The following is a 14178-nucleotide window of genomic DNA, read 5'->3' as shown; positions in this document are numbered from 1 at the left end:
ATTCGTACAATTATAATTTTGCTGTTTGCAAGATAGAAATAGGCCCTCTGATATTATTAGATAGCATCCATCAAAGTCATTTAAACATTTTTGGGCATTACAAAAAATAATAATTTTTTTTAGAAAGGGCTTAAGAAATAAGTAAGTTGCTAGCCTAAAAACAATATTGTTATTACCACGACGTATGTATACTTAAGTGAATTTAGTGGCTTGTTTGTTATTCATTTATTTCAATAATGACAGAATTGATGATAAATTTGATGAATGTTCTATTGTTTTATTTTATTAATCTTTATTCAGGTAATATTTTTTGCATATTTTCTTGATAAGGATACCATAAGAAATAGGTTTGGGAGTTTTGGAGTTTATTTCGGAACGTTAAAACTTATTTTATGTATGCTGACGATATCACTTTGATATTGGAGGCAAAGTCAGAAAAACAATCAAAATGAGGATTGAAGTTTTCATGGAATACTTCAAGAAATATAAAAAGAGGTCTGGTTTGAATATTAACAACAAAAAGACAGGAATTATCATCCTGAATCCCTTTCAAGGACTTATAACAGCTGATTGCTCCATGAAAAAGAGTGTCGATATTTTAGGTAGTGGGAAAGTAAAAGAGCCTTGTATACAAAGTGGACTGTTCTAATTTTTTTTTATCAATTCTTCGAGTAACAAACGGATAATTTAATCTCCAAAAAAAGAATTGACATCTACGACTACGAAATTTTTCCTGCAACTCTTAATAAGGTAATGTCTATTCCATGGTTTGCCAAAAAGGTCGTTACGATGGAAACTGTGGCTCAATAAGTTTTTTCATCGAAGCTACATAGATTCCATAAAAAGACCCAAAGATCAATTTGAAGGAGAATGATTTTTGCTCTCTAGAATTATTCAGAAAATTTACCATAAGATTATAATTGACCTTTCAAGAAACTCAGAGTCTGAGTGGCGTGCATCTATTTCGTCCATTCCAGCCTACAATTGGTTAATACTAGGAACTAATTTTATTAATAACAAAATCAATTAATTTTCTCATTCTTGGGGAGCTGTCCAGAGGATCATTTGGAAAGGGGCACCAGTCTTTTTATCCTCTTATACTATTTATTGTGCGTCAGAATAGTCATAAAAAGTTATACTTTAAAACCCTCATAGACCGAAAAAAGTTGCCACTTACGGATGTATGTTCCCTCCTACTCTGAAAAAAAAGCAGATAAAATCTGTGATGGATACTCAAATAGTTTGAATTTACCTAAAACCTGGAAGAAGAGGATCACGAGTTGCATATTTAAAATCAGGTATGGAAAGCGATTTAATGACCAATTTCAAATATCCTCTGGTTGTCTATTTTTTAATATTCTTTATAAGTACCGTGGCAAAATGTTCAACACAGTAATGGATGCGTCCGCAAGTTTCCCGGCACTCCAGATTTTGAGAGATTTTATCACACTGAAAATTCCTGGAATTACAGATGATTATATAACGCCTTTAATTTTATTTTGTCTTTCCTTAAAAATTCAAAGTCGACCAACAAAACAAAAGCTATGGAGTTTCCCTGATTAAGATGTAAGAGTATGATTGTAAAGAAGTTGGCAGTATTGGAGCCTATCAGTGTCTAAAAAATCAGAGCTATTCTGATTGCAGTCTCAGACCGACATTCCACATCAGTCTTTATGGAACTATGCTGAGGACATATTATACAACTAACACTAATTGTCAGATAAAAAAGTAAAATTCTCCCCCGTTTAATGTACAACTATAAAAAATTTAAAAGCTATTCTGGATCTATTGAATAATTTTTATTTTATCCTTTTATTTAAATATTATGTAACTATTGTTCATTCTTTTATTAAATTTTTAGCCAACTTGTATCTTTGTTTAGTTTATTTATTTACTGTCAAATTTTATAGAAGGAACTTCTTGATGAAAATGGATCGATAAATAACAAGATATAAAATATTTTTCAGGATGGTTGACTTTGGTTTAGGGAATTAATTGTAAACTAGAATGTTTAAATATATATACTTTTTTGTATGGTAATTTTCTAAATAAATAAGGCCATTAAAAAAATGTATTTACACAGCGGCGTTTCGTCAACATAAACATTTACTTTACATCTTTTATCAAAGAGGGACATTTTTGTAATTTCTTCAAAAAATAAGTAATTTCCCAAACTTTGATAACTTTTGAGTAACTTCAAATCAGAATAGCTAGGCATGATTAATGTGGCATTTTAGAAAAAGTGCAATTGTTTACTGGAGAACATGTCTATATAAATTATGTTTTTGCAACGTTGGCGATTATATATTTTTTTAATACTTGCTGGGGTATCAATTGATGACATGATATGATTATTTGATTAATAAAAGTGAAACTAAAAGGTTGCAGATATATGTTTATATAATAAGATTAATCTGTTATTTTAAAAGTTTTTAGATATCAAAATTTCTAAATATAACAAGGGCATGAGAGCCTCCCATGCAGGTAGAATTAGATGAAGAAAAAGGTGGTGGCTTATAGTTTACTGGTGAGTAGTGTTTCTGCTGTTGATATATGGCCTCTCAGAAAAATAAGAACAAATGTATCTCTGCCTAATTTCTTATTCATCCGAACCAGTCTCCCTTTATTTTAGAGAGGAGCATCTATCAAAAGGTCCTTGAGGCAACAATGACATTCAACTTATCATATCTAACTCTATGTTAAAACGTTGTAAAACTATATCTACATTGATTCCATAATTATCGTAAATAATAGCAACTATATTATTGTTTACGATATTGTTTTTTATAAAAGTTTTGTTTATGTAAATACAAAAGGAACATATTTAAGTATTTTTCATGACTGAATCCAATATTTTAATAATAAATATGTCTCAAAATCATATATATATGATTTGGAGGCATAGATCGGACACTGAAGGACTCTTATCAATGATAGTTTTCTTAGAGTACGTGACGAATCAGAGTTAACTTAGGGAGGAATTGACTCAATAATTTCATTGAAGGAGCTGTAGATAGAGGATTATAAATCTGATGATTCACAAGATTAAAAGTTACTATCAGAGATCTTGATGTGAAGGGACATCTGCCCAATATACGATCTCTCCATTAAAGGAGACGATATCTAGGATACCAGGATGACTAGGATATCCAAAAAGAATAGTATTAATTCTTAGAAAAGAAAACGATGGGGGAATGGACGTCGAGTATAACCGAATGTGTCGTAGGAAAGATCCATCTTACATCTAACTTCGTTTGTTGATTTTTCTTTCAATGTTAGGAATACAACGGCAATTTTGATAAATTCAAACGGATTATATTGACATTTTCTAGCTAAAATTGGAACAAGGGCCAAGGAAAAAGAAAACTTCAGAAGATAAACTAAATTAACCATAAATTAGAATATTTTGACTAGATTTTGGAAATTAAGTAACGTGAAATAGATATAACTATAGTTTAGGACATCAATATTGCATTAGAGTATTGATTTATGCATGAAAGTCAACATTAATATTGAAAATTTTGATGGCGCTGAAAAGACCTATGTGGAAAAGAAGCCCGCTGAAGAGAAGTTCTCTAGTAAAGAGTGCCCCCAAAAGAGCCCTGCTGAAAAGAATCACGAAGAAATGTATGAAGAAGATTTTAATCGAAGATGGTGATCGAAAAAAAGCAACCAGCATAAGCGAATAGGAGACAAAAAGACATTATCAAGACAACACCAGGACACACAAATCATTGATTACAAATTTGATGGTACACATTTAGAAACGATCTAGTGGTTAGTTAGCATTTCTGGTATTTCGATTCTTCAATATTTTTTTCCTTTTTCCTATTGTTGAGATTGAGTTGCATCGATTAGATTTACGTATACATTTTAGAGGTTCTGTAACACATTGTCAGAAGCCTTGTTCTTGATGGAACCCTTGGACAAACGATCACTTTGTCAACAGGACAAATGTATTTAATTATGATTTAAGCTACAATAATAATTAACAACTCCGATGTCGATCTTCAATTCTAATCTCATTACAAAGAGGACTTACAATTATAATTCTGGAACAAATCCTCAGGGTTACGCTCCGTCTTTTATTAGCACACTCGAACGTTCAAACAAGTTTCGAACATAATTGAATCTATATATGAAAGGATGTTCATTACTTAGGAATTAAATAATAATGACAACTGCGAAGGAAAATAAAATTCCTTGTTTATAATAACAATTAGAAATTAATGGGCAATCTAAAAAACACACCGGATTTACATCATTCTTCATTTATAATCAATTATAGATACACTATCTTCCGGAACATTTTCCATCTCTCCTAAATAATTATTACCTATAGTGGATTAATGAAGGATTTGTTTAATTTTTTCAAATGAAATATAATATTCCAAGGGGGAGGGGATTTTAAACCCAGGATAAGTTTATACATCAGTATCTTGCCAAACCTGACATCTATGTTTTTTCTTTTCAAATTCAACTGACAAAACTGTATAGAAAAATACAAAATCCATGAAATGTCCTCCGAGTAAAAACTCCGAAAGACCATTATTATGTGCTTCCGTTATAGGCGCACGCACATTGACGCAAGTTTTACAATGATGTAAAAGAGCTTAAATTTCTTTTAAAAGATCAATTTTAATTCTAGAATTTTAAATTTGTGGGATTTGTCTAAGGTGTGTAATTGGAACTGGATTTTTTCCGTAAAAACCAACATTTATAAGACCTTTATGTTTTGAGCAAAAGAAATGGAACTCCTATAGGACCAGATCTGAATCCCTCTGACTATTATGCGTAGGGCATGTTCGAGAGCTAAACCAATTAATGTGCACATAACTTTGTTGACTCCTTGTGGGTTTCCATTCTCGAGGGAGTGGCCAACATGGTCAAGGAGCTCCTTATAAAGACCTGTGTTAGGTTCAAAGCCAGGTTGGAGTCTGTGGTTGAAGCTGGAAATATTTGGTTTGAGTGGTTGACTTCACTATGGACCCTGTCATGTAAGAGCAAAAGATTTGCAAATTGCTGAATTAATTTTGGGAAATAAAATGTAATATAAATTATACTTAAATTTTCCGGATTTAAAATCAATATTCTGTTTACACAAGATGCAGAATTATAACTTCTTTATTTATATATTGTAATATACAAGATAAATAAATTGTCCAGATTTAAAATCCTCACTTTATGTATTTTTTGTTATTTATGGAGACTACAAAAAATTATCTCAATGTATTCTATAAGTGTTAACAATTATTTTCGAAAGGGTGGAATAATTCACTAAATACCGTCTAATTTCCAAGGGTATTTTTTTTTCCGAAAAAAAGGTTGTGTGATAAAATAATAACTTGCCCTCTCTAAAGTGTAATTGCACGGGATTGAGGAGCAAAACGTTGACCGTTAATTAATGTTAATTTTATCATTAATATACATAGGAACGTTTAGTCATTATTTTATGACATTTGTGTTAAGCTTAGCATTCTAAATACACAAACTAAATATAAGATTTCGTCATCATGAGTCATCAAAAAGCAAAAGGCAGCACATATCAGATCTCCTAGATGCTCAAATTAAGGTGGAGAGGAGTATGGACACTATCAAAGTACACCAAGACCTAGTAGTTTTCAAAGTGGGCAAGATGACTTCATTAGGAACGCAGGAAGTGGAGTGCACGATCTAAAAAGAGATCTGAAGTTCCTGTTGAGAAGATGATCTTGGAGGATCCTACCGAATTTATTAGGATTCTCTTCATTTTGTTATGATTGAAATTAGAAAAATATTTAAGTATATCTAAAGCTACTTTTCATGTCCATATTTTGCTACCCAACCCGTAGCATGGTGAACGCATTGTGGCCTGATCAATGTTGAAGGGCAGCCCACTAATCATTATCATTTCAAGTAGTATTTTTTAGCAAAATTGTAACATTATCACCAAAAGGCATGGAACGCGCATAAGTCGTACAATTAATGAAATATATTTATCAAATAAAGGAACTTTGATAAGTTATCACTGAGGGGATTTTTTTTAAATAAGGAAACCATTTTTATTAAGAATTTATTTCCTAAAAGTGGTCATTCTGTCAAATTATGCTGTGGAGTAATAATTTCAACCTAAAAAAACTTCAAAATAACTAAACCCCCCCAAAATATAATACAGCAGATGAACAAAATGAACAGGTGCGCCTTGACAAATTAGATTTGGCCTAAACTTTATATAAATATGTCTTTACTAGTTTTGTTTGATGAAACCATTTTTCATCAAACTTAATGTTTTACTTAATGGTTTACCGCTCAATTTAAATATTTCGTGTGGGAATGAGTCCAATTATTTTAAAAGGTTGGATATCCCTGTCCTAAACTATGCAAAACACATTTGGAAAAAAATATTTATATAATCTTAGGTATTACCGTATATTATACATATTAATTTGGCACTTTTCCTAAGAAATACATACTTTAATAGCTGTATGTATATCGTTGAAATGCGTAGCAAATATACACTGCGTCTTTAGGAAGTTCTAAAAATAAACAATCTACCTGTAAAATGAGGAAGTAAAATGATTATGTAAAAAGAAATACAAAAAATTGAAGTAGCAACATCATTTTTTTTTTTTGTCTCACACAGCAAGTGGTTATTTTGTTTTATTTTTGGTTATTGGTATATAATACCTGGATTTTTACATGCTTACAAATATAGGTATATATAGATTATGAGTTATACAGTTGAAGCGAAAATAAATTATAAGGGAAATAGAATATTCTAGAAGAAAAGGAGATACAATAATACTATATAAAGATATCCATTTTTTTTTTTTTTCAACAACATAAAAACAAACAAAGAATATTATAGAAATACAAAATTTTAATAATCTATTTTCTATTAGATTTATTAAATAAAAAAGGAAGCTGTAGGCAAAAATATACATAAGAGCAAATAGTTGATTTTGAACTTAATATTTACTCATTTGAGTAATAAAAGGGCGTCTGCAGGGGTTCGGCTGGAGGAACTGTAGATCCCCTCCCAAAAAGGAATTTGTACATATAATATTTGAATTTTTTTTCATAAAATTTAATATTTGAATTTTTTTTGCAAAAAAATTTAATCTTGGAAATTTAAAATGTCAAATTTTTACATAAATAATTTAATTTTGTATAAATCACTGGACTTTTGAATTTTTTTCTCAAAAAATTTTACATTTAAAATTGATTGTTAATAGCTGTGGATTTTTGAAAAAAATTTAATTTTTTGTGAATAAGACTGATTGCTTGATTTTTTTTTTCCAAAAAAAATAATAGATTAAGTTTAATTTTTGAATTTTTTTATCAAAAATTGAATTTTTGTAATTTCTTTATCAAAAATTGAATATTTGTAATTTTTTTTCAAAAAAATTTAATTCTTAAAATTCCAAAATCAATACATTTAAAAAAAAATCCTACGGCCGCCCCAGCAATATATAGTAGTATTTTGTTGGGTCCAATTTATTTGGGTATAATTTTTGTAAGCCCTAAGACTTTTTTTATCAATGATTTTATGTCAATAATTTTCTTTCGACACTTATTAAATGACATTCTTTTGAACAAAATACATAATAATCCGCTACTTAACATTTTTTCTTCATACAGCAATACTTGACGCATAGAATGATCGAGATGACTACCCACAAGCTCTTGACACTATAAATAATGAGAGCTTGTAGATAATAATATATCAAAACTGGCTAAAATTTCCGATCCTACGCCAGGAACAAGGACTATACAACGAGTTGATCTTTGAGTTTTTTTGTAGACAAAACACAGGTTCTCTTTTGGCAATCACACTGAAGTGTCTTTTTATCGACTTATAAGTAAGCTATGGAGTTCAAATTTGTAACTAAATATTTATACACTATTATATCGAAATATTAATTAATTTCAATGACTCAACCTTCATTTAATATTGAATTAGTAATTTTGATATTTCAATGGACCATCCAGTATAACAATGAGTTAATTTATTACTAGTATTATGATTATTTTGTATAATTAACACTTGAATATCTAAGAAAGAAAAATTAGATTGTTTCCTGGATGTATATGTTTTTTTTTATCATTAATTTGTTTATTTTAAATACAGTACATTCAAAAAATAACTTAGTTATGTTATAATAAGTCTTTGTTGTATGAAGAAAAAAAAGTGTCTACGCAGTTACGATTATTTTTTAGGTTAATTTTTACTTCACGTGAAAAAAAATAATTATAATTGTTCAATAATTATATAGCCAGACAAGTAATAAATATATTTAGATACAGAAAAATCGGATTTTAGAAAGATAAAATTTGTAGTCTTGAAGTAACATAGACTCTACGCAATTATTTAATTCAATATTCGAGGTTTTGTTGACTGTAACTACCATAGAATCTACGCAGTTATATATATATATATATTCCACTTTCCAGAGAGTGGCTCATATGAATTAATTTTTAATTTGTTTCATATAAAAGGTTGTACTCGTGGGATGTAACTCTTCTTGCCGATTATATGAGGGTTTCATTTACACAATACACTTGCTGCATTTCACTAACACTCCCTATGACCTCTGACACACTCTTTTTTTCTTACAACCACATTCACTGTTTCACAATTCACAAGAAACCTTCACTTTCTATTAAAAAAAGAGGATATAAACACTTGGAAAAAACAAAGATACACTCATACAAAAACTCAGAGTTAAATAATACGTTTATGTTATAAAAATATATTAAGTATCTTCGTCCACACCTATTACGAAACTGAAATCAGGGCGTAAACGATCACTCCTTTAATTGGATAGTGTATGGACCCACGCCTTATGTAAAAATTTGTTTTTTTTTCAACATCTACTCCATTTAAGAATGACAAGGGTGTCTTGCCTTAGTGCCTATGTATGGTTACTTTTGCCATTAAAATATAAAAACGTGTTTTTATTTATTTATATAACTTAAAAATATTGATTAAATCAATTATATCATTCAAATACGTCGCCCCCCCATTCTCTATATGATGACAGTATATAGTCACTTGGTGCTTGGTCCAAACTGTCGGATGGATGCATTAAATTTTCCCATCCAAGCTCCCGGAGCTTCGGGTGCGGCATCAAAGATGTGTGTGGCCTAGTGTTGTCTTGATAATGTATTTTTGTCTCCTATTTACTCATATTGGCCGCTTTTTTTGGATCACCATCTTCAAAAGGTAGAGTTGTTCACACTAGAGAGGAGAATTGAGCGAGACAAAATTGTTCGAAACATTGTTTTGCAACAGGAACCGAAAGATTATCGGTCCCGTGTAGATTGCAAATTTTCCTCACTTTTGACAACTTTTTCCATTTCAAGAAGTAAAATTGTTGAATATGGCAAATTTCTTAGTTTGAGACTTCCATATTCGACGCACGATAATTCACAACTGAGCTGGAAAAGCGTTTGTTGTATACACGATTACCTTTACAACAACTTATCGTATTGTCCAATGGCATCAATAAAACACAAATAATACTTAATTTAAAAAAAGGAGCGGGGAAATACGAAATTACTTTTTCCCCAACCTAATATATGAAAATGTGTTTGCTTCTATTATGTGAAACCTTGTGTTACAGGTAAATATTTATGTATGTATATGTGGATGCATTTCGATAGTATCTCAATATGCTTATATGTGGATGCATTACGTTACTATCTCAATATGCTTAATGCAAAATGTTGTAACATACTTGCATGAATTATATTTTTGAATGATTAATGAATTGAAATATAAACAGAGACTAACTTTAATTCCAGGGCAAAGGGGCAGTTACATTGTTTACTTACATATAATAGTTTGTGAACAAAGTAGGAGAGAGTGGCACCATTTTGAGGCAAAATAATACAACTACTCCCTGTATGATAATATTATTTTATATAAAATATATGTACATGTTACTTACGCACATCGTTCCAGCGAGTGTATCACGCAACCTTTCTTCTAAAAAGCATCCGAAAATGTCCCAAAATCAATTGGTATTTATATGCCTTCTTACAATCAATGTTACTTTGCCAAAATATTTTAATAAGTATTATATATATATATTTATGTAATTATAATAAAATATTATAATTGTACTAGGATGTACCCCCGTATTATAGACTTTATTTCGAATGATTTATTGATACATACTGCACTAAACTCACTAATCCTCTATTTAATACCCTTGTTTCATTCGTGTTTAATATATGAATGTACGTTCTCCCTTTTAATTTTTTGGGCTTTTAATTTTCTTGGTGATTTTCGAATTTACTACTTATTAACGAAAAAACAAACTTACCTTCCAGGACACAGAAATTTTGTTTGATTAGAATTTAACAGGGTCTTTACACCGTAAATCAGAATTCTGCATAACTTTTTTTTTATACTTTCTGATCTAAGATTTTATTTGCCTCTCTATGTGAAATAAATACCCTGGTTATGCGTTGTTATAAGAGAACAGACAAACAAACACCAACTACATTATTATAGTATGATAGATGTTTGTCCCCTAATGAAAACGCATAGGCAGGGCTTTGATTTAAAAATAGGAGGCAGATACAGACTTTAAACATAAAATAAAAGTTTTTGACAATCCTGAGTTACGTACCTAAATCTATGTTTAATTTTGATTGGACCAGATTCCTGAGCTCTGGAAGGGAAGTTTATTTTCTTGCTAATAAGTTGATTTTTTTAAATAAACCACGATCTATTCCCATGCCCCAAATTTTTTTTAAGATATGGGATGTAGATTTGAAAATGCATCAAAAATATTAAAAATCCAAAAACCGAATTACTGTATTTCCAAAAAAAAAAAAAAAAAAATACCAATTAAAAAACGGAATTATTAGATTAGCAAGTTTGTCTTAGTATATATCTTTATTATGGTTGAAGTAGCTACATATTTCTAATTATTCTAATTATATTGGCGAAGGGGCGGGTATGTTACAAAATGTCGACTGACGAAAAAACTTATAGAGGCTGTACGTAGAAGCTTACAAGTGTTTTGTGGATCCCTATAGAAATGCTGGATTTTTAAAACTAAAATAAGGTTTATCCACGTGATTTTTTTTTAAAGTCAACTCAATATAGTATTGATAAATATACAAAATAACACCTATTAAATTTTTGATTTAATCCATGACCCATTATCTTTTTTTAAGACTATATAGTATCTGTAAAAATCTTTATTAATTTGTTGATGCGAATTACAGAAAAAAAAAATTAACCCGACATCAGCACTTTCAATCTTTATTACGGCGCAATATGAAAATACTTTGTTTATTTATTCTTCCTATTTTTATTTTTTTTTTTAATAGCAATGATTTACATGCAATATTTATTGCAAAATACTGCATTCTGTAATTCCTCAAACTTTCATTAATTTCTCTTGATGTGTGAGAAAATTGTGTTTTTTTAATTCAAATATCATATTAGATGACACAATTTGGTGTAGGTTATAACAAGTACGCAGTAGGAAAAAATGCCTGAAGGTCTGTTAATAAATTGGTCATCACTTCCTTAATATCAAAACAAAAACAAGATTTTATTATTAAAAAACTTCTTTTAACCATTATTTAATAGTTAAAGCAGTTTTCAATTAAAATATTGCGTTTGTTTTTTCTTTTAACAAACCTAAAAAGGGACGTAAGAACTTCGAATGTTGCTATTAACAAGTTTTATAAAGTTCTGGAATGATTTAAGTCAATAATAAAATATATAATACGAGTACGTGAGGTTTTAATAATATTATAATCCTATTTAGTATTTTATTTCATACTGTATTATATATTACTTTGTTATATTTTATCAAAAGGAGAAGGAAATTTTCACAATTGAACCATTTGCCTTGATGTATTTGAGGATTTTCTTAAACTTCTCGAGTCTCTGGACTTTTGTGGCCTGAGTCAGAAGATGCCACGGGATCATTGTGAAAAAACTAATCCCAAGTTGTGCTCGATAGCTATCCTGATGTTATTGGGAGCCACAGAGAAGTCGTTGGCTAGCCGATTTCTTTACTTATTGGGATCCTAATTTATATTCTTCTCCGAACATAACAAGCAATTCGTACCCCTTTTTAAATTATGGCCTTCCTTTCTTGACATTCTGGAGAGGCCTTCTCCATTATTTTCATCTTGGCCATATTAAGAACCAGGCTCCTAGAAAAAAAAACAATGTTTTTAATCTTCATCACATCAATTCCAGCATCTAGGAGATCTGAGATGCACTCCCTTTGAAACTTTTTGATCACTTATGATAATAAAACGACTAAATGATTAGTATAGTTTGTTTATGTAAAAAGGATGATGGAAACCGAATATCATAAAATAATCACAAAACCTTTTCATGGTAATGAGAAAATAAACATTAGTTAATAGTTCTCGCTTTGCTGCACTAGCCTGTATTTACGAAGGATGAACGAGAAATTGTGTTCCTGTCCTTTCAGAAACGGAATACGGTAATGGTAGAACATATAGTAATGATGGTAAAACTATCAGATTTGGGAAGCACACCATTTTTTTAAATTCCCTATCTGTACCTCCATAATAATTGGAGGTATATTTGTTAACCGTCCTTTCTTTCAGTGATGTATTGCGGGCCAACTTAGCTCGTGGAGCTACTCTACGAGTTTCACAAAATAAAAATCATATACTCAAGGTAAAAAAATATATAACGTATTACTGATTTTTTTCCGGAAGGTTTTGAGAGACTACATAATATATATATGAGGAGTTAAATTTGAAAGATTACATCTTTCAAATTTGTATATTTCATACGTACCTAATGTCATTTTAGTCTGTTGCGCGTATCCATATACTTTTTTTACAGATAGTTCCTTATACTATGTTGGTTCCGTATTGATACGTAGTTACGATTGTGATATTTTGATACGGAACTGCCAGCCCTGATAACTATGACGCATTTTCTGAAATCCTCTTGATTTTTTTTTTTTCATCCGGGTGTAAAATAAATAAGCCATAAGTTTTGAAAATGTAGCTGAGAAAAGTCAAATCAAATATCTCTTTCGAAAAAAATAAAAATTATTATGAAATGTCCCGAAAGCAACAAACTGTCACACCACCTTGCGAAGATATTTCGACTCGGAAAATAATGTGAAATTTATTATTATTTATAATGATTTTGCACATTAACCATCTTTTTCAGTTATAATGCACAAAGCCTAGTTATTATGCACTTTAAAGGTCCCTAGTTCAGTTATTATGCACCTTAACTAGTTATTAGCTGCATATTAACGAATTTCTTACTTTAACTGCAACATATGTACATATATAAATATTATTATGCATTTTTAAATCAATTTAAACAAAAGAATCGTAAAAGTTCTAGTTTTAGAGGGATATACCCTACAAATTCTTATACTATGAACAAAAGAGAAGAAAAAGGCAGGCATGAACCGCTTCTCACTTTTAATCGATGAACTTAGTTTGTTTTTTTCACATTTTTCTTTGCCCATAAGAGAGCCGCTGAACAATGATAATCATGATTAATGTCTTTCCATTTTAGGTAATAGTTCAAAATAAGATATTTAAATGAATTATATCTTCATAAATATATTTTAATATATGACAAAAATTAATATTTTCACTCAATATATCCTCTATTGTTTGGACAAGTAACATCTAACCTCTGCCGAATGTCTTATCAGACAACCAATATATAGTCTCGGACATCATTATTGCTCATTGACTTTGTTTTTCATGGTCTTAATGATAAACTAGCAAAGTCTACAGGCTTTCTTCTCAATTTTTAGCAAGACGAAATACTCTAGAAGATTGAGATACGAGATGTAGTAAGTCCAATCTACTTCTTTTTAATGCACTAATATGACAAATTGTCCTTCAAAAATTTGTGGGCCCCTTTTGTGGTGTTAGCTAAAAGATTAACCTTCTCGAAGACCTTTTGCCTTTTTTGCTATGAATCTGATTCTCATTGTCATCCTGGAAATAATGAAGTTTTCTTCAGGGACATTCATAATCTTCAATGAGGTGGCATCCTTTTTCACAATTTGGTGTCCAATTTAGGCTTATTAACGGACCCATGTTGCTGATAGATGTTGTTCTCGGAGTTCATATTCCTTTAAACATTGTAATAGGTCACCATAGTTTTTTATAATTGTTTTGCAATATCTGGAGAAGTACTTCCCACGT

General features: G+C 30.1%; 1 long non-coding RNA gene across 1 annotated transcript; it reads right to left on the bottom strand.

Moving 5' to 3' along the window:
• Positions 1-8188: 8188 nt before the first annotated feature.
• On the bottom strand, positions 8189-8794 carry LOC121130233 (uncharacterized). The gene is made up of 2 exons (XR_005868638.2): positions 8693-8794; positions 8189-8639 (listed from the first exon to the last, which is right to left on the bottom strand). It is a non-coding gene; the product is annotated as an uncharacterized lncRNA (long non-coding RNA).
• Between the last annotated feature and the right edge of the window lie 5384 nt (positions 8795-14178).

The sequence above is a fragment of the Lepeophtheirus salmonis genome, chromosome Z (assembly GCF_016086655.4).
Source record: "Lepeophtheirus salmonis chromosome Z, UVic_Lsal_1.4, whole genome shotgun sequence".
In the NCBI taxonomy this organism is placed as follows: domain Eukaryota; kingdom Metazoa; phylum Arthropoda; class Copepoda; order Siphonostomatoida; family Caligidae; genus Lepeophtheirus; species Lepeophtheirus salmonis.
Note: the sequence above shows the minus strand (reverse complement) of the source record. Positions and strands in the feature narration are given on the sequence as shown.